Source organism: Leguminivora glycinivorella, chromosome 19, assembly GCF_023078275.1.
Source record: "Leguminivora glycinivorella isolate SPB_JAAS2020 chromosome 19, LegGlyc_1.1, whole genome shotgun sequence".
Lineage (NCBI taxonomy): Eukaryota > Metazoa > Arthropoda > Insecta > Lepidoptera > Tortricidae > Leguminivora > Leguminivora glycinivorella.
The window spans coordinates 17371257-17393170 of record NC_062989.1 but is presented as its reverse complement, the minus strand read 5'-3'; the positions used below and the strand labels follow the sequence as shown (position 1 = coordinate 17393170).

Sequence of the window (21914 nt, the reverse complement as noted above, 5' to 3'; positions counted from 1 at the left end):
GATGTTTTTTGATTTTAATGGCTTCACGCACTTTTCTACTGTACTGTAGAAAAGTACTCTATAAAGACGGTGTACACGCCATTATCCAAAGTTGCAGGAAGCCTAAGATCACCTAAGGACGTTATACCGTTTCAATCACCTGGCGTTTATAAAATTGATTGCAGTTGTGGTAGCTCCTACATTGGAGAAACTAAGCGCACCATAGAAGAAAGGGTAAAGGAGCACATCGTGGCTGTGAAAAATCGTCAGGTCAACAAGTCTGCCGTGGCTGAACATTTGTTAGAGTCAGGGCCAAACCACTGGATCGAACTACATGACCCTAAAGTCCTTTCCACGGAACGCCATTTCTACAGTAGAAAAGTGCGTGAAGCCATTGAAATCAAAAAACATCGCAATTTCAATCGGGACGAAGGTTTTAGGATCTCATCCACATGGAATCCTGTCATTAATAAGTGTAAGCCGAAAATAATATCGACAGTCGTTAAATCGAATATCGTCAGTGTCGTATGTCGACAGAGTAACATCCCTAGTGCGCAAACAGTTCAAGTTGATAATCAAAGCCAAGTGCGGGTAGTTCGAAAAACTCGCGCGGCTGTCAGAAGGTGTTGATGTCATTTCAAGCCAGTCTTCTCCGAGACCACGGGGACAACGCCGTCCTTGAAACGTTGGAGGTCAGTTTAATATGTAGTTATACGCGATTAAGTCCCGGTTTTTAAAAATAATTATGTGTAATAATCGTGAAAGTTTAAAACTGGTCTTTAAAATCTCACCTCGAATAAAAAAACAATATATATTTAGAAAACCTGTCGGACCTCTGGAGATGCTGAGATTAACTAAATATGCCGAATACCGAATATTTACCGAATATTCGGCCCATCTCTAATGTGAACGAAGGACGAAAGGACAGCCTTATAGACAGCAGGCAGGCAATTATGGTCGCGCGATAAATGATAAAAATATCAGGCCGTCCCTATCGCACTATTTGTAAGTGCGATAGGGACGGCCCGATGTTTTATCATTTATCGCGCGACCATGATTGCCCTGCAGCTTCTTATTGCTATCGGTGTCGAGTACTTATCTAAGTTAGGTATCTATTTTAAATATGACGGTGTAATTGTGTGCAGTACAGTACCTACAAAAAAAATCGTACAGAAATTAAAAATAATTACAGTACGCTGAACCAAAATAATATATTACTTACAATACTATGTATCATATCATTTTCCTCAGAGCATTTTTCCTGTCTTTGTGTATACTATGTACCTACGGTTGGCAACCCTACACCGCTCAATGTGGCATTTGCACGATACGGCAACGTGCCGCGGCGGCCGGCCGTGTCGCAGTTGTTAGCTAAGCTACCCTTGTGTGCGTGCGTGATGACACAATTCGCTGGTTGTTCTTTTAGGTATTTAAGTACGTTTAGGTGTTTAAGTACTTTTAGGTATTTAAGACGCTACAGGAGCGAAAATGGAAAGGAAAGGGAGCCCTTTCAATTTGGGAATTTTAGTTAAATATACTAGTGTTATTAATAATAATAATCTGTGTCGAAAAAATCATTGCTCTATCTTCAAAAACCAAGGAGGAAATAGTCGAGAGCGTTTGTATGGAGAACTGACCTGTATCGTGTCGTCTTAAGAAATCTGATTTCAAAGGTTTAGGTAGGAAATCTAATCATCAATATTATTGCTGCAATGTAAAATTATTATTTTTTCTTTTTTCTCCGTGTTTTCTAACGCGCTTATTTTTAGGAGGCGGTTTTTTTTTCATGGTTTGTTTAAGGTACACACCGACATGCTGTAAACATTTTTTAGTTTTTCGTAAGTTAGTCGTTAACGGTGGTCTACAGCTAAAATTGATCAACGACAGAAATGATCTGTACATATTAAAGTAAGTAGGGAAGAAAACCGCCATGCTGAAGTGTATTTCGCTCCTTGAAAAACATAGTGTCATTAAATGAAAAACGTCTTTTTTGGGTACAACGGTTTAAAGTTTTGAAATTTTTAAATTGTCAAAAATTGCCATTTTTACAACAAACTTGTAATTTTTTGGCAGATCTTGTTAGTTTTGTGACTAAACCTGATAGATATAATAGTAAATTGTATTTTTTTTATTTTGTTTCTAAGATAATTAAGCTTAAACAAAATGGTAGTGACACTTTTCCATTTATTTTTGTTTAGGGACACATGACAACTTTATATCTTCGTTTTACTTTGTGGAAAAATGACACTATAGCCATTTTTTTATGAAATTTACCTTTTATTTCAATTAATAATTAGCAATCAAACCACCTTTTATGTATATACATTAAAATTTATTGAATTAAATGACATTCGGTCTCAAACCCTGTATCTATTTAGCATTACTGCACTTAAAAACTAGTGTAAACACTCCTGGCTTGCCCTCTTAAACAATAAAATATAACTAAAAAAATATTAGAAAAAAAAATCACTTTCAGTCTTGACATTTGCGTTAGTAATACAACATTTATTTTAATATTCATAAAGTTCATGACATTTTATACAAAAAATTAAAATTGTCAGGAAAAAGAAACCAAAGTGCATTCAGGTTAAAATTTAAAAAAAATCAAACGCAATAAAATCAACAAATATCGAAAAAAATTACTTAAAATTAACCTTAAAACCCAGTGTTCCTCCCTCTGGCCCTTCCTGTAGCTTCCATGCGATCAGTTATGGACCTGATCAGTGTTACGATCAGTTTTTGAGGAATATTTTCCCATTCCTCAATAACTACGGCTTCCAGCTCTTTGAGGGTGGCTGGAGCAGGATCCCGTGACCAAACAAGCCGTTTTAACTCATCCCAGAGATGTTCGATGGGGTTCAGGTCGGGGCTCGTTGCTGCCACTCTATTACGGTGCATTCCGACCTCATGCATCAAGGAGTCCCGCACTATCAAGGCAGTAGGGCAACGGGCGTAGACGTGCATGAATTGGAAATCAGGTCCAAAAAACTCAGCGTACGAGACCATACGTTCTTCTAAGATCTCCATAATGTAACTGCTTGCAGTTAAGGATCCGTTTTGCCGTCGATAGAAATGCCGCCCCAGAACATGCACGAGCCGCTCCCGTAACTGACTGTTTCTTCGGTGAAGACTGGTGTAAACTGCTCTCCTTGACTCCTGTACACCCTTTTGCGTCTATAGTTGGTGTAAATGATCTCCTTCGTCTCGTTGGGGAACAAAACTTTCCTCTATTGCTGCAACGTCCAATCCTTAAGCCTTATAGCAATTCGATTGGGGTATTGGCTCTGGCTTCAATTGGTAGCCTCTGTCAGCTCTTCGGGGTAACATTTTCTTCTCCCTCAATCTTCTTCTGATCATGGAGACACTCACTACAGTTCTTCGAGCTGTTCTAAGCAGTATCTGCAGCTCAGGAGCGATAAGAAAGCGGTTCCGCAAAGAGGCCGATACAATGTACCGGTCGTCTCTAGCGGTGGTGCAGCGTCTTCTCTCAGATTCTGGCCTCCTGATGTAGCTACTGGTCTCCAGAAACCGCAACAAGACTCGTCGCACCCGGAAACGGATTATGCTTAGGCGTTCAGCAACTTGCTACTGCCGTAGTCCGTTTAGGAGCAGTACCACCACTTAAGCTGCTTTTTCTCGTGTTTTACCCCTATTGCCTTCAAGGTTTTTTTTTCTGCAGGCGTTCGTCCTCGGTGACTTTTGGGGTGCAAAAGATCCACATGACACCTTTACAGCTCCTTCTCAAACCGTCTGGGGTAGCACACCTAGAGTCCCATTAAAATCGCATCAATACCTTTTTTTTTAAACCACGGCAGATTGGCGATTATTGTTTTTAAGAAAGTTGTACACCTTTTCTCTTAAAGGGCTTTAATTGTACTTTGAAATGATACAAATGTTGATAGATTACAGTCAATAAGATTAGAGATATTTTTACCTGAAACGATTTTGCGCGAGGTGCGATTTGGTATACCACGTCGTCAAAAAAAAAATCGCACCTCCAGGGCGCAGGGTATACCCTAACTTATGCGAAGTTTAGTCGGCCGCTTGAAATGTGCACGCTCGTGGCGATGTAGCAAATAGGTGATCTGTAGATGCTGGTGTGTTTATACTATTGATGATTGCTTTGAATTTTTGAGCCTTGAATATCGTTGAGCCATTTTTTACTGTAACAAACAAATATACTTATTTATGGCTTATAATTTAGTTATTTATATTAATGCACAAGAAATTTATCCACTAGCAATCATAGTTTTTATATTGTATCTTAAATTAGTAATTGTGTCTCGTAGATCACAAAAATAGCAATTTTACTTCGTAAAAAATAATTATACAAAAAATAACCTTAATTTTTATTAGCGCTGTTTATAGGTATTTTACAAAAAAATAGAGTAAAATGTCTTTTTCATAGAATTTCATCAAAATTATGTGCTAAACTTAAATGGAATAATGGTATTAAAAGTAATATGTCTAGAAGGTAATTAATCATTAACTGTTTTGTAATTTTAATTACCGCAAAGCATGACATAAAACTTAAAGTGACAATAATCAGTCAACGCGCTTAAAGCTACCATTACCAGTTAAAGTGGCTTTAAACTCATAACAGCGGTATTCCATTTCTTTGCAAGCGTAATTATGGTAATTCATACAATCAAAAATGACACTAAACAGATAATGACGATTCATTCATGCAAATTCTTTTTAGCGAGGTAAGACCATAACGTCATTTTAATTAAAAGTACAGTACAACTTTATTTTTAACCTGCATTAAGCCTAATAGTTTAAAGCCAAACCGTCATTACGTGCACAGTGTCACTATACCTATCTCAACACGTTTAGAATTTTTAAAGTACTAGTGTCATTATAGCAAAAATGACACTCTTACTTTAAAATGAAACTCAATATTGAATAGTTATTACAAGTTCAAAGTGACACTTTAAGGATTGATACAATGTTCCATAAGAAAATTGTCATACTTACCATTCAATCTCGCGGAACACCGTCACTAAACACAAAATGACAACTTTCGTCTTAGAGTTCACTACATTTTGATCGGCGTCCAGGTCATTAATGCAAACATGACTGTTCAGAATTAAAAAAAAATATATGTATATATTTCGTAATGGCAACACCAATAGAACACTGGTTCAAAATTAGCGTCAAGTCACTCTCTCTTGCTCGTAAAAGCTCCGCGCGGTAAGCTGCATTTTGTAGCCCGTTTTCGTCGAATATTTAATTTTCGTATTAGCTGTGTTTAAACTAGTCAAAAGTTGCTAGAAATAGATTCTGTGCCTTGAGATCAGAAGAAGAAGACACTGGAGCTGTGGTATATCAGGCGTGCAGGTAACCTTGGAGTATTGGTGAGTACGATCTGGTCTCTGAGGACCTCGCCGCCTGACACAGGAGCTTCTACATCCTACAAGCCCAGGTTAGTTGCCTTCCCTCTGAATTTCAAGGTGTTTTTTCGAAGTAATCTCATAACTGTTTTTTCGTGTTCATAACCTTGTGTCGATCAAAATTAAAAAACCCAAAATTTACAGTCCGCTTAAACATTATCGCACATTTATTATTTGGTCCTACGACCCGGAGCTTGGAAAGAGCCTGTGGAGCTTTAGTTTTGTCGTGTTTTAAGCTATTCTTCATTAATTTGGTGTAAAATATTTCGTTTCGTGTTCCCACCAAAAATAGAGGGTAAGCTTATAAAATTATAAATTCTTTCGTGTGTGACTCCACAGATACGTGAAATTGTATAGGTCTGTGGAAATTGTGTGAAACGGAACGCAACTTTACCATAGACATTAGTGACAGTGACATTGACGTTAGACTTGTCTTGTGTCATATTATCGTAAACAACTTGGTATTTTCGAAGTTTTCAAACCTTTTCGTAGTGTAGTGCCTAGTTTTATATTCATCAACAATGAGTGACGATGAACCGGGATGTGCTGACAATTCGCGGGTAGCGCGTGACTATGCTGTGTTTAGATTAGAACACATAGAAGCCTCCAATCTTCTTGGTTATGTTGAACAAGACTTGATTGATTTAAGTAATCAGTTTCATAAAGCTCAAATCAAAGTATTAGCAAGTTTAAGCGCTGTACAGAGGCAGTCGGAGTGTGCGTTAACAAGAGAATTTGAGACTAAATTGAAAGCTGTCCAAGCTAGATTGCGCGCTCAGTTACTGAGTGATATCAAACCAGTAGAGGTCGCGACCCCGTTGAACCTGGCTCATTTGCCCAAAATTTCGATAAAAGCCTTCGATGGAGAACTTGAGTCGTGGGTTGCATTTCGTGATTTGTTTGACTCCCTGATTCATCGGCGGAACATACCTAAGGTAGAAAAACTGCATTATTTAGTAACCAGCTGTCAGGGTCATGCTTATGATTTGATAAAAGGATTTCCGTTGTCTGATGACAACTATGATGTTGCATATCAAACATTAGTAAAGTATTACAATAAAAAGCGACAAATTGCTATAGTATATTATGAAAAATTATTAAATTGCGAGTCGATGAAAAATAAGCATGATATTGACAGAGTAAGCCGTCTTTTCTGTGAAAATCTTGACATTTTGTCTAAATTTCAATTGCCTGACAAGAATTTTATGCTGTTTTATCTTTTGTGGTCCAAATTGGATGTTAGTACACGCGAGGCCTTCGAGTTACAGTTGGAATCTAATGTGGATATTCCCAAATTTGAAGACTTACAGTCATTTATAGAAAAAAGAGGTCAAGCCTTGGAAAACTCCAATAGTAAAATAAAAGTACCTGCGGTAAATAATAAATCAAATAAACCCGTTACTCATATAGTTAAAAATAAAACTTCACTGATGGTGCCCTCAGCGCCTATTCTAAACTGCCCAGTGTGTGCTTCCACTGGTCATGAGTTGGAAAAATGTCCCAGTTTTTTAAACTTATCTCCCATTGATAGATTTTCGAAAGTGAAAGAGAAGAGGCTGTGTATTGTATGCCTAAAGCCCTCTCATAGTATGAGACATTGTAGATCAGCTGTTCGCTGCAATAAATGTAGTTTTCGACATAATTCCCTGCTTCATTTCGAAAAGGAAAAGGTGGTTGAGGATGGTCAAGAGTCCAAACCCACTACACAGTTGACTGCATTGTCCGTGCACACTCATGACACACCAGTAGTTTTTGCTACTGCTCTCGCCCGCATTAAAGATGGTATGGGTCGTCTGGTGCCTGTACGGATTCTTTTCGACAACGCTTCGGCTTGTAATTTTATAACTAAGCCGTTTGCAGAGAGACTTGGGCTACCAATAACTAAGTGTCACCGATCTATCAACGGTATCGAGTATATATCAACAGCACCACTGGGGTCCACAGTTTGTGAAATATTTCCCACTAAGGGAAATAACAAATTTTCTTTCGAAGCCTTCGTTCTGTCGACAATTTGTCCGAATATGCCTTATAGTGAATTGGATTCTTCGGCATGGACACATCTGAAGGATCTTGATCTTGCTGATCCTCAGTATTATAACCCAGGGCCTGTTGACATTCTAATGAATGTGGGTCTTTTGGTGTCAGCCCTTCAACCTGGACTAGTGAAGGGTGAGGAAGGTCAACCCGCAGCGATCAACACTGTCTTTGGTTGGTTAGTCATGGGTGACTGTGGCGTAGATATTGAGTCCTCTCGTTATCGTTCTCGTTCTCGAACAACTCCTGAAAACAAAAAGGATTGTTATCATGTTTCGTCGCTCTCTTTAAGAGAAAATAATAATCAGACTCGGGAAATTAAAAATGTCGTAAGTCCTAGTACTGATTTATTTAAAACCAATTTATCGTGTCGTAGTGGCGATGGCCTCTTGAGTGATCCCAAGATGTGTCTTCTCGTTTCGTCGGTGTCTTTGGACAATAGTATCAAAAGGTTTTGGGAAATAGAAAGTGTCGTTAGCCCAAACTCTGTTACTTTGAGCAAAGATGATTTGTCGTGTGAAAACCTTATGGGTGCGAAATATTGTCGGAATCCTGAAGGAAGAATGGTGGTCCCATTGACTTTCAATAACCTTCAGGATCGCCCCCGGTTTTCCAACTCTCGTGAAATCGCACTTAGGCGACTTCTAAATTTAGAAAAGAAGTTTGATATTAACTCTGAATTTCGGACAGCATATGTCAATTTTATGAATGACTATTTGGAGTGTGGTCACATGGAGGAGGTCAAGGCTCCTTCGTCGGCTGAAGGTCCTTTTTATTATATACCTCATCATGGAATTTTACGCCCCGATTCGGTTTCTACCCCTTTGAGGACGGTCTTTAATGCTAGCGCCAAGGATAGTCAGGGAAAGTCTCTTAATGACAATCTGCTGCCAGGGCCAAAATTACAAAAGAATATTTTCGATTTATTAATTCGGTTTCGTTGGCATGCTGTCGTGTTCACTGGGGACATTAAACAAATGTATCGCCAATTTTTGGTGGATAAGCATCAAGACTGTGATTATCAACGCATACTTTGGCGTCCGTCTCCTTCTGAACCTGTTAAGGACTTTCGCCTGCTTACGGTAACTTACGGCGTCTCCTGTGCACCCTACCAAGCATTGTGGTGTATCTCGAAGCTGGCGCAGGAGTTTAGCGATACTGCTCCCCTGGGTGCCGCCGTTCTCAACAGGGACACGTATGTTGATGACATCGTATCAGGCGCAGATTCGGTAGAAAATGCCATACTTATTCGTGATGAGTTAATAGAAATCTTAACTTCTGCTCGGTTACATTTAAGGAAATGGACTTCCAACGATCAAGGGTTCCTCGCTAATTTGTCAGATTCCGATTTATATTCGGAACATTTTCGTAATTTCGAAGACGTTCACGACGTCTCCTTAAAGATTTTAGGTTTGTTATGGCAACCTAAATCTGACACATTTTCGTTTAAAACCTCCAACGTTGAGTGCCGTTGCACAAAACGGTCGATACTTTCAGAGATCGCTAGGATCTTTGATCCCTTGGGGTTCCTTTCGCCAGTGGTCTTCCTGGCAAAATATTTTATGCAGTTGTTGTGGGCCTCCGGACTCCACTGGGATGCGGATGCTCCAGCACCCATCGCTGCACAGTGGCTCAAGTTAAAATCTCAACTGTCGTGTTTGAGCGCATTGTCAATACCTCGTCGCATGGTTTTGTCCCATGACATTCAGATTCATGGCTTTTGTGATGCTTCGGAGCGAGGGTATTGCGCAATAGTGTTTTTTCGTATGGTTAATGATGACGAAGACATTATCATTCGTCTTTGTTGCGCCAAAAGTAAAATTTCCCCACTTAAACGGTTGTCCATTGCGCGTTTGGAATTGTTGGCTGCTGTGCTTTTAGCTGATCTTGTAACGTCAGTTCGTCATGCATTAAAGGACTTCCATTTTGACGTCAAAACTTATGCTTGGTCTGATTCCACCGTGGCCTTGACATGGATTCGGTCATGTCCGTCGCGATGGAAAACGTTTGTCGCAAATCGGACCGCGGCGATTCAAGAGCAAATTGCTCCTGATTGCTGGCACCATGTATCGAGTGGTGATAATCCAGCGGATCACGGATCTCGGGGGTTGCTTCCCGCTGACTTATTGCAGTGCCAGTCATGGTGGGCGGGGCCTACGTGGTTGTCTTGTCCTGAAAAGGATTGGCCAAAGTCCCTCGTGCAAAGTGACGGAGCGGCATTCGAGGAAGAAAAAGTTTTAACATTGTTTAGCGCAATGAACTCGAGTTTTATCGAGCAAATCCTTTCGAAATATTCGTCATTTCGTCGTATCGTAAATATTTTGGCGTATTGCTTTCGTTTTCTTCATAATTTCATGAACCCTTCGTTGAAAGCCTCGGTTCTGACCCTGTCGACGTGTGAAACCAACTCGGTGATACGATTTCTCGTAAGGCATGTCCAGGAGCATGTCTTTTCGACCGAAATTCGTCTCATCAAAAAGGGTTTAACTAACTCCCTGCACAAACCTCTTCGGAAATTAAATCTGTTTATCGATGAAGAGGATTTGTTGAGGGTGGGCGGAAGGTTGACCCATAATCACACGCTCGACTACGATAAGAAACACCCCATGCTGTTGCCGCGTGAACATCGGCTGACGGCTTTGGTGATAGAAGAATATCATCGTAGGTTTTCCCATCCGGGGTTACAAACCCTGCACAACCTTATTGTTCAGGATTTCTGGATTCTCTCGCCTAAGCGGGCGATCCATTCTGTCGTTTCGTCATGCATCAGATGCTTTCGCGTGCGCCCACAAGTGGCCCCACCTCCTCTCATGGGAGACTTACCGTCATTTCGTATTAGCCAGTTGAAACCATTTTCTTCTGCTGCAGTGGATTATGCAGGGCCTTTCACAATTTCGTTGGGTAGGGCAAGAGGCAGCAAATCCTACAAAGCATATATTTGTGTCTTCGTTTGCACTGCTACCAAGGCAGTCCATTTTGAACTCGTTTCTGAGCTCACTTCAGAAGCCTACTTGGCAGCCCTGCGCCGCTTCATCTCGCGTCGCGGCCGCTGCTCAAGAATTATATCGGACCAAGGCCTAAATTTTATTGGCGCCAGCAATATACTTAAAGATTTAATGGCGAATGCTTCCCAGAAGGAGCAAATTGAATTCGTTTTCAACCCGCCGGGTAGTCCACATTTCTCGGGCTTGGCCGAAGCTGGGGTCAAATCAGTTAAAACTCATCTGTCACGGGTAATAGGTTTACAACGTTTGACTTATGAAGAATTTTATTCTGTCCTGACCCAATTAGAGTCTATGCTGAACTCACGGCCTTTATCGCCCGTCAGTTCAGACCCTAACGACCTATCGGTACTAACTCCTGGTCATTTCCTCACACTCGAACCTTTAACGATATTACCAGAAAGCAATTTCACTGATGTTAAGATTAGTCCACTTCAAAGGTGGAAACTACTTCAAAAAATACACCAAGATTTTTGGCGCAAATGGCACTTGGAATACTTGCACACCTTGCACCAACGCCAAAAATGGTTCAACAAACACCCTGACTTAAAAGTTGGGACTCTTGTTCTCATTGTTAATGAGCAATGCAGCCCACTTAATTGGCCTTTAGGCCGTATCGTGCAATTGCATCCTGGGAACGACGGGATTTGTCGCGTCGCCACCATTCGCACAGCCTCTGGACAGTATAAACGCCCAGTTGTAAAACTGTGCCCTTTACCTCTTAACGATAACTAACGTCCCCGTGGTGCGTCACTCATGTAGAGTCTGAATAAAACTCAAGTGTGTGACAAAAATTAGCAATAATTTAGATATAATTACTTTCCATATAGCTTATAAACTTAAAAAAAAAAAATAACTTACTGTATTTTTGGTGGGCGGTAATGTTCAGAATTAAAAAAAAATATATGTATATATTTCGTAATGGCAACACCAATAGAACACTGGTTCAAAATTAGCGTCAAGTCACTCTCTCTTGCTCGTAAAAGCTCCGCGCGGTAAGCTGCATTTTGTAGCCCGTTTTCGTCGAATATTTAATTTTCGTATTAGCTGTGTTTAAACTAGTCAAAAGTTGCTAGAAATAGATTCTGTGCCTTGAGATCAGAAGAAGAAGACACTGGAGCTGTGGTATATCAGGCGTGCAGGTAACCTTGGAGTATTGGTGAGTACGATCTGGTCTCTGAGGACCTCGCCGCCTGACACAGGAGCTTCTACATCCTACAAGCCCAGGTTAGTTGCCTTCCCTCTGAATTTCAAGGTGTTTTTTCGAAGTAATCTCATAACTGTTTTTTCGTGTTCATAACCTTGTGTCGATCAAAATTAAAAAACCCAAAATTTACAGTCCGCTTAAACATTATCGCACAATGACATTGTTCCCGTCCCCCACGCGTCTATTCCCACTATTCGCCATAGTGACATTAGCGCCCCCTGTCGCTTCTAAGCGAGCTAAATCGATAGGTGTCTTTGCATTGCGTTCGTTATGAACGCGCGACCTAGATGGCGTTGTTAACTAAAAACCTATGTTTTTTGGATAGTGTCACTATGTTTTTCAAGGAGCGATTTGTGCATGCCACGTCTGGTCTGTCGCATGCATGGTGAGACGACTTGGACGCCTTTATGAGTGACTGCATGGTCTGCATGGCCTGAAAAATAACACCAGAGGGAGTTGAGGAAATCAAGGGGAGAGGCCTTTGCCCAGCAGTAGGGCACTATAACGGGCTAATTAAAAAAATCTGTACCAGTTTAATTTTAATCTATTTTTAAGAAATGTTCCTACTATTGGGTTGGTAAGAAAGTAATGAGCGAATCATAACCAATATTGTAATTTTTATTTAATTTATTATTTTAATCATTTATCAAAAATATAACGGCCTTCGTTATCTACTACTTGTCTTCATCGTTCTGGTAAAGAATGAATAGCATCGGCGAAGAAGTTCTTAGGTTTAGATTAAAAAAACTCAGCTATGTACTGTCGTAGATGGGCTTGATCATCGAACTTTTTTTCATTCAAGGCATTGCTTAGCGATCTGAACAATGCGTAATCCGTAGGTGCCAAGTCTGGAGAGTACGGTGGATGAGGTATTACTTTCCAACCTAGCTTTAATAGCTTTAGCCGAGTCACTTTTGCAATGTGTGGGCGAGCATTGTCGTGTAAGAAAAAAACTTTAGCATGCTGTGGACGATTCTGACAGATTTTTTGGTTTAAATTTTCAAGCTGATTATAGTATACTGATGCGGTAACAGTCATTCCACTTGGTAGGAGTTCCCAGTGAATAATACCATGAATATCCCACCAAACGGACAGCATAACTTTTTTCGGGTGAGGCTCTGTTTTTGGTGCCTCTATTACTTTTTCGTTTGGAGCTAGCCACTGACGTTTGCGTGTGTGATTTATATATAAGACCCATTTCTCATCTCCAGTGATAAGATGGTCCAACCAGTTGAATGTGCGGCGAAAAGACAGAAGTTGTATGCAGATATCGGCACGGCGGTTTAGTTGATCTCTATCAAGTTCGTGCGGTATCCAAACACTGTATTTGTAGTTTTTTCCCAACTCGTGTAAATGTGTTTCTATGGTGACATGAGAGCAGCCTAACTCGGTAGCAAGAGTACGACTCGTTAGCCTCGGATCTCCTTCAATTAAGGTTTTTAATTTGGCTACATCAATCTTTACCGGTCGACCAGACTTAGGTTGATCTGATAATGAAAAGTCGCCACTACGAAACCGCTGGAACCATCGTTTCGCCGTGGCCTCAGACACAACTTCAGGAGCAACACGCTGACATATATTACGCACTGCTTCGGCGGCTGAATGTCCAGACTGAAATTCATATAGTAAGCAATGCCTTACATGCACTTTTAATTCGTCCATTTTCTTCCTTATATTAGCTCGGCGACAGCTAGTGAATGACTGACGAGAAACTGTGCGACTCGCCCTTTATATACTTTCGACCATAGAAGATTCTAGAACTCTCTCAAAAATTTTATGTGGAATTCAATCGATCGCTCATTACTTTCTTACCAACCCAATAAAATGTAGATTCTAGCGAAAAAACGTACCTAAGTTTTTCCAGTTGAACATTATTTTTTAGCTGCAAGCCACTATTTACGATTTAATCGATTTAAATAAAACCTGCCTACTAAATTATCCATTTGCATATTGATTGTAGCGAAAACACGTACGAAAACGACGTACGTTTTTCTGTTTTACTTTTTAAAGGCACAGGTCACACGTTTTTCATCAAATCTATGTCGTACCGTTTAGGTTTTTTGGCTAATTGTTACCAATCTTGAGTATCACTTTTTTTGCGCCATAATGAAAAAGGCCGTTTTTGGAAATTTTTGATTGACTCGAGCGTCTTTAAAAATAAAAATATCAAAACGTTCCAACACAGATAAGATTAATAATTAATAACAATCTGACTGGGAACAAATCAAATTATTTTATTGAATATTTTTTTGATTTGTTATTTAATAACCTAGCAACAAAATTAAAATTTTGAAAAAACTCCCGACCGCGACATAGTAGACCGATTTTCATGAAACATGGCTAAGAACACTCCCGACTAACTCAGCTTTCAGACAAAAAAACTAAATTTCCATCGGTTCATCCGTTCGGGAACTACACACAGACAGACAGACAGACAAACAGACAGACAGACAGACAGACAGAAAGACAGACAGACACGTCAAACTTATAACACCCCTTCGTTTTTGCGTCGGGGGTTAAAAATGTTATTATTTAAATCTACCCATCGATGTACCCATTGCGGAAATATAAATTAGAGAGGCACTCCATAAATGTCAATAAACCCTTAATTGCATGATTTTACTTTTTTTAACAATTTACAGATATATGACACCATGGTGGTATATATGCTGAGCACTGGAAAAATAATGAAAAAAACCGGCCAAGAGCGTGTCGGGCCACGCTCAGTGTAGGGTTCCGTAGTTTTCCGTATTTTTCTCAAAAACTACTGAACCTATCAAGTTCAAAACAATTTTCCTAGAAAGTCTTTATAAAGTTCTACTTTTGTGATTTTTTTTCATATTTTTTAAACATATGGTTCAAAAGTTAGAGGGAGGGGGACGCACTTTTTTTTCCTTTAGGAGCGATTATTTCCGAAAATATTAATATTATCAAAAAACGATCTTAGTAAACCCTTATTCATTTTTAAATACCTATCCAACAATATATCAAACGTTGAGGTTGGAATGAAAAAAAAATATCAGCCCCCACTTTACATGTAGGGGGGGGGGGGTACCCTAATAAAACATTTTTTTCCATTTTTTATTTTTGCCCTTTGTTGGCGTGATTGATATACATCTTGGTGCCAAATTTCAGCTTTCTAGTGCTAACGGTTACTGAGATTATCCGCGGACGGACGGACGGACAGACAGACATGGCGAAACTATAAGGGTTCCTAGTTGACTACGGAACCCTAAAAATCTATCACCATTTTTTTAATATGAAACAACGTAACTAAAAAAAGATGATTTTTAATAGCATATTGAAAAATTCGAATATTGCTTAGTATTATATCGTGAAAAACTGTACTAAATCTACTATTGATTAAATGTTTGTGATGCTTGTAAAAAAATCCATCACCAAGTAAAGAAGGGTTAAATATAAACGACACGAAGTTTAATTCGAACACAACAGTTCACAATTGCGAGCAGCGGCGACGCACCGCCAGTTTTGGCGGCGCGGCGACGCGCCGCAAAATTCTGCGTTGCGGTGCCGCGCCGCGAGTTTTGCGGTGCGTCGACGCACCGCGAGTTCTTGCGTCGCGGTGCCGCGCCGCAGATTTTTTGCCGCAAAAACTGGCGGCGCGGCAACGCAACGCAGAATTTTTGCGGTGCGTCGCCGCAACGCGCCCATGTGGCCAGGCCCTAACGGGTACATTCGCGATGTAAAGTGCTATTGTTCACTATTTTATGTCGAAATTTTTAAGTGAATAAAGTTTTAAATTACCTTTAAATCAATTAAAGGGTTTTAAATAGTGAAGGGCAAAATATATTAATACTAATTAAAAAGAAAATCATAAAGTTCCTATAAAAAAAATATTTAAAGGGACGAATTTGGTTTTCTTACTATAACACCATTTATCATAAGAGAATTTATGAAAAATCATTAGTGAAATAAATCTTACTACTATTTATATCCATAGTAACACATCAAGTGAGTCATTATCAAACAAATTAGGCAACACCAGAACACAAGTTTTTTTCTAAATCAATGACCTAAAGCTAAACAACATGACATCATGTAGCAAAAACTAGCCAAACTAACGCATTGACAGGTAAATTGATTGTTTTAACAGTGTTGTTTTTCTATGTCGGTGTCTGTGTCTTGCTTTAATCTTAAAAACATTGTATTGTCTGTCAGACATTTTTTATGTTGGCGTAAGTTGACATAACGATGCAAAGGCGTTACTGAGACTCTTTGATACGTACATATACAGGGTGTCCCAAGACTATGGGACATGAACGGAAAGTACCTTAAATATCGTAGATAGGGTATTTTGCTACAAGAAGACTTTATTTTATTTTTAAAACTAAGTAAAACTCCATTCATAGATTTTTAAATAATTACATGGTTAAACCGGGAATCAAACCCGCTACACGAGAAAAAAAAAACATCCTGTAATTTTGTCATACCGATCGATAGGCTTCATCATAAAGATTATCTTTCTCTAAATAACATAGTGTCGGAGATAAAAGGAAGACCATGAATTTTAACATTTTACATGGCAGACTCCTTAGCCTTAAAATTTGTCCATACATTAAAAAAAAAAAAAAAATTTTTTTGAATGCAGTTTTACCAAGTTTTAAAAATAAAATAAAATCTTCTTTCAGCAATATATCCTATCTGTGATATTTTAGGTACTTTCCCTTCATGTCCCATGGTCTTGGGACACCCTGTATAATAAAACACATGGGACGCTACTTGCGTAGATACGTTGGCTTCGTCCCACGTGGAAGGGTCGGCTCGAAAGCCTGGGACTGCCGCGGATCAGGCTCAAATTTTCAAGTGCCGCAAATACGCGTTTCTGTCTAATGAGTATGAGTTTGCGGTTTGTGAGTATGAGTATACTCAGGTTCTTCGGGCATATCATGCGTTCTAAACAGCACACTCTCCAAAGGAGCATTATGCTCGGCAAAGTCGAAGGCCGACGCTCCAGGGGTGGAATACCGCTAAGGTGGGCTGAGACCGTGAAGAAAGCTTGTGGTTCCATGCAGATGGCAGTCCATATGGCCCTAGACCGCGTCAAGTGGAGAGACATCACTGTTGGTCACGATCCTCAGCCATGAGGGAACGACTGGGAAGGAGGATGAATTTGCGGCGCTTGCAATGGAGACTTTCGGTCCGTGGTCGAGCGACACCAAGAAGTTCGTTAAGGAGGTGTCGGTCAGGCTTGTAGGCGTCTCAGGGGACCAGCGAGCGGGCGCTTTCTTTGCCCAAAGGCTGACTCTGGCGGTGCAGAGAGGAAACGCTGCGAGTGTCCTGGCGACCATGCCAAAAAGAGGTTTATTACGAAGTATTTTATATTTATTTTTAATTTTAGGTTAAGTTTTAATTGTATTTATTTATGATGTCTCAGCTTTTTGTTGTATATTTTGTATGTGTTTTTGCTAATAAATGGACTATAAAACACAGACGTATTTCCATAAGAGGCAGAGCACATGAAAGTGCTCAAGTTTCAGTGCCACTCTTAGCAATAAAGATAATGAAAAATAGTATTTTACATACGTAAGCCAGTAAGTTTCAAAGGAATCGCATGTGACACCCCTTGAGTTGCAGGCGTCCATAGGTTAAGGTGACCGCTTTCCATCAGGCGGACCGTATACCTGTTTGCCACCGACGAAGTATAAAAAAAGGTAATGTCTCAGATCACATGTCACAGACAGACTTATACACTTATACAGACATCAAGTGGACGTAGTTATGCAGAAACGTTTCATTCCACATGAAATTGTCATTAAGTTTTAGACCTTGTATGAAAAACAAAAGTCTTTCATTTCAATGACAATTTCAGATGGATTGGAACGTTTCTGCGTAACTATACGTCCAAGTGATCTGGGGCTTTCTTATTTTTACTGGCCAAGGTGTGTATACTATTTTTCTGTTCGACGGAGCCAGGAAGCGGCAACTTCGTTTTGACGCTTTCCGGCCGGATGACAGAAAATCCTCGTTGATACAAACAATCACGCCTGTTTCCCAGAGGGGTAAGCAGAACCCGCCCTCTCCTTGATATAAGCTGTAAATCACAATAAAACTCAAGGGAACATACATTTTCCCTTATATCATCAGTAATTAAGTGTATTTTAAAAAATTTAAAGCATCACACAATCATCGCTTAAAACAGTCTTAATACACTCTAAAAAATGAAGACCAACAAAGAGCAGTTTTCTCTTAGTTGACGTTAAGTTAATTACTACAATTACGATCTTATATAATTCAAATAAAGCTGATTAATAAAAACAACAAGGGAATGTATGATTGAACTAATAACTTAGGTGTTTTGTTATTCCTAACCATTGTACACCTTGAATCAATTATGAACTTGTTAGGCATAACTATGTAACATATATAGGTTGATTCAATCCTTAGTTGAACTTACTAAGGTAATTTAGTTAACATAATTATTTTTCATGGAATTATTGAACAAGATCTTAATCGATTCGGTTACGTTGCAAAAGTAAGAGCAATCAAAATTACCTTATTCGATTTGTCTAAGATCTTATCAGGCTCGTATGGAATCAAGATGCTTGACTATGACTATCAAAATATTGATAGGAGCAACCAAATTTTTTTTAGAGTGTACTTTTAATCGACCAATCACAAGTGTTCATTATCACTAATGGCGGTTAATGAGGCATATAAAAGGGTTAATTGGGATTTAAATATTTTTATTCGCCATTAATTGAGCGAGACAGCGGAAAGAGGAGACATTAAGACGTGTCGAATTAAGAGGAGTAGTCATTGAGAAGATCCGAATGAGTCAGAAACTCAAAAAGTTTAAACTAAAATTTCAAACGAAATATTGGGAAGGATTTTTTGAAACGGTAGTTTTTGTTAAGAGCAATCCGCACTCCGCAGTTGTTCCAACATTTTAAAATACAGGTTTATTTAGGAAAAGTATATTTGGAATGGCTACAAAAAAATTTAATAAACTTTCTGATCATCCTCCTTGCGTTATCCCGGCATTTGCCGCGGCTCATGGGAGCCTGGGGTCCGCTTTGACAACGAATGAATGAAGATTTGAATGAATGAATGATGAATGAAAAAATTATCTATTTTTTTTTGAATTACCAATCGAGATTTCGTGTTAATTCCATCAAAAATGAGAAGGGTTTTCAATAGTAGTAAATATTATGGAAATCTGAAAATGAATATTACCAACACAATTCTACCTAAGTCATGTATATAAATAACACGCTAAAAGAAATAAAATCGTCCCAAATAATCCAAATGTAAATTCTATACTCCGGGAAATATTGAAATAAAACTATGGTAACGGATTAAATTGCTTATAATGAATTTACAATTCATCCCGACGTTCGACGTTCTGTAAAGTGATCGAAACGTCGGGATGAATTGAATTATATGCGACTTCATCCGTTTCCATAGTTTTATTTCATGAGTAACTATCGCGGTAACCGAAGGCAATATTCCGGGAAATATTGTCACCATTTTGTCAGTTTTGCGTGCGGATCCCTAAAGATCCTCCATTGTTGCACATCCTTAAGAGAACGAAAACAAAAAGCATTTTTGATTTATCACGCAATTAAATAAATTAATTGTTATACTTGCGATATGAGCTCTGTCATAATATCAAAAAAACCGGCCAAGCATATTCTTGGGCAAGGGCGTCTTGCGCCATGCTAGGAGTTTTTTAGTTTACTGCCAAAATGGAGGTAATTATGACATGTTTGAAAATGTGAATGTTATAAAAATTATGGTTAATGGGCTGTGAAATGAGGTGGTAAAAACATGATCCACAGAAGCAGACCATGACAATATATAGAAACAACCTGCCAAAAGGTACAGTCACCGGCAAGAATAAGTGATGATTTCAGGTTACGTGAGCATTTCTTTTTTTTTGCCATTTTTTTATTTTGATTTTTTTAGGGAATTTTAGGTCAATTGTACTCAGAATCACGAGTACTTTCAATCTCACTGGGAGATAAAAAGTGTCCCAGAATTTCCATACATTTTTGTTACTTTCCTCTTTTGTTACCCCAGACAACATGTACGGAAAATGGTAACAAAATAAGAAAAAATCGTATGGGACAATTTTTTTAACTACTAGGATTGAAAAAGCTATAGTGATTCTGAGTAGAAATAGCATAAATTGTTTCAAAAATATCACATTTCATAAAAGTGTCAAAAAAAAGAAATGCTCACGTAGCCGAACGGCACAAACGCTCACGAAACGCTCACGAAACGAAACACTCGTATATATCTATCTCTATCGCTCTTGCGTATTGGCGCGACAGAACTAGACTAGATACCTTTCACAGCGTTTCGTTTTCGTTTCGCGTCGCAGAAATGCCATTCGGCTACAGCACCAGAGGCTTTTTAGTTCTTTACCCCGTAGTATTTTTTCACACCCGGTAACTACTTACATTATTTAAAACTTTCCTTTCGATCGCGTTTTTATTTATGACCAATCGTACCGAACTTCTTTTCCGCACTTGTATCGTAATGTACTATTACGCTATCAAGCACCGTATTAAAAACACACCCAGCAGCATTTTTCATACCCTTGTTAAAGTAAATTAACATAATAATTTACTTAAATACCATTTAATCAGATTACTCGAAACGCTGACATTGACAGATGTTCCCCGCTCCTTAATTGCCGAAAACGGCCGCGAGATGGCGTTAATGTCAAGTTCGTGGTAATTGACCATTAAGTTAACAGGTGTCAACTTGAGTGTCAAGGAGTGGGGACGGGGAAGATGGACGGTATGGGAAGTGGATTAAGCGCAAGCGAAGCCGCGGGCAAAAGCTAGAAATATTTTAAATGGGAAAGCGTGTGTGTCTGTTTGTTTGTCCGTTTTTCAGGGCAAAACGGGGCGACGAATTGACGTGATTTTTTAAGTGGAGACAGTTGAAGGGATGGAGAGTGACATAGGCTACTTTTTGTCTCTTTCTAACGCGAGTAAAACCGCGGGCAAAAGCTAGTATTTAATATTCCGAGTAATATGTACAGTCAAGTGTAAAAACATGGGTGTTACGGTGTACACATCTTACTCAAAAATATGTCCCATAGCATCTAAGTCCGGTGTAATAAGAGCGTAGTACCATATATCTATGAGACGATTTTTTCGATACGTATTTTTGCACTTGACTGTACCTACACACGTCTACACGTATTGTACTATTTATCGCTATTTCTTTTCTAATATTTTTTAATGCCCTCATCTTGTGATAATATTTAAGACAATACAGGAGGGCCCAATTCTCCATGCAAACGCTCTCGACTATTTCCTCCCTGGTTTTTGAAGATAGAGCAATGATTTTTTCAACACAGATTATTAATATTTTTATCTGTGTCGGACCGTTTTGATTTTTTTATTTTTAAAAACGCTAGAGCCAATCAAAAATTTCCGAAAACGGCCTTTTTCATTATGGCGCAAAAAAAGGTGTGATACTCAAGATTGGTGACAATTAGCAAAAAAACTAAACGGTCCGACACAGATTATTTCCTTGTTATTCAGATTCTTAAATTTCGTTCCGATCGATTGAGTTTTGAAGGGGAAACAGTCGAGAGAGGAACCTCGATTTAATTTTTTTTACTATATTTAACTAAAATTCCCAATTTAAAAGTGGGGCTCCTTCCCATTTTATAATTTTCCATTTTATAACTTTCGCTCCTGTATCGTCTTAACATGATTAACATTATATTCGATTAATTGAATAAAGCGCCATGATAAACAAGGTTGGCCAACTAAACTGCGCGTGCGCAAAGTTCAAAGGCGACGATAAATGTCACTGCGCTCGAATTATGCCGTTACTCATGGATACTAGTGTACGCATACGGCTGTACTTGCGTATTTTTTAACATCTTGTGATAATTTTTCTTTTGATCAATATTGTCGCAAATATTTGCGATTTTTTTTTCACTTTTTAAAACAACGCGAATCCAGAGAAAGGTAAAATAAATTCAGCTCGTAGTAAGCGTTTTCCGAATTTGGGACATCCCAATGTAGCGAAAATTCTCGCTGTCAGAGCCCGGTTTCGAAAGTGTTAAAACAACGCGAATCTAAAAAGGTACTTTAAATTCACATTCTGAATTTGATTATCGCTCAATTAGTTTAAGTTGTTAACAAAAAATATACTTTTATAGAAATTTCATGGTTTGATTATCGACAAAACTGACAGTAAAATTTTTGTTAAAAACTTATGCTTTTGGGGATCCAAATTCTGAAAATGTTGATTATCGAGCAACAAGGTCCTAGAATAATAAATAATAATAATATTTTTGATATAATTTGA

At 38.9% G+C, this 21914-nt stretch overlaps 1 protein-coding gene across 1 annotated transcript in view; it reads right to left on the bottom strand.

The window, feature by feature from the left end:
• The window catches only part of LOC125236602 (GAS2-like protein pickled eggs), a 201569-nt gene that overhangs the window by 110779 nt on the left and 68876 nt on the right, over positions 1–21914 (bottom strand). The window lies entirely within an intron of this gene.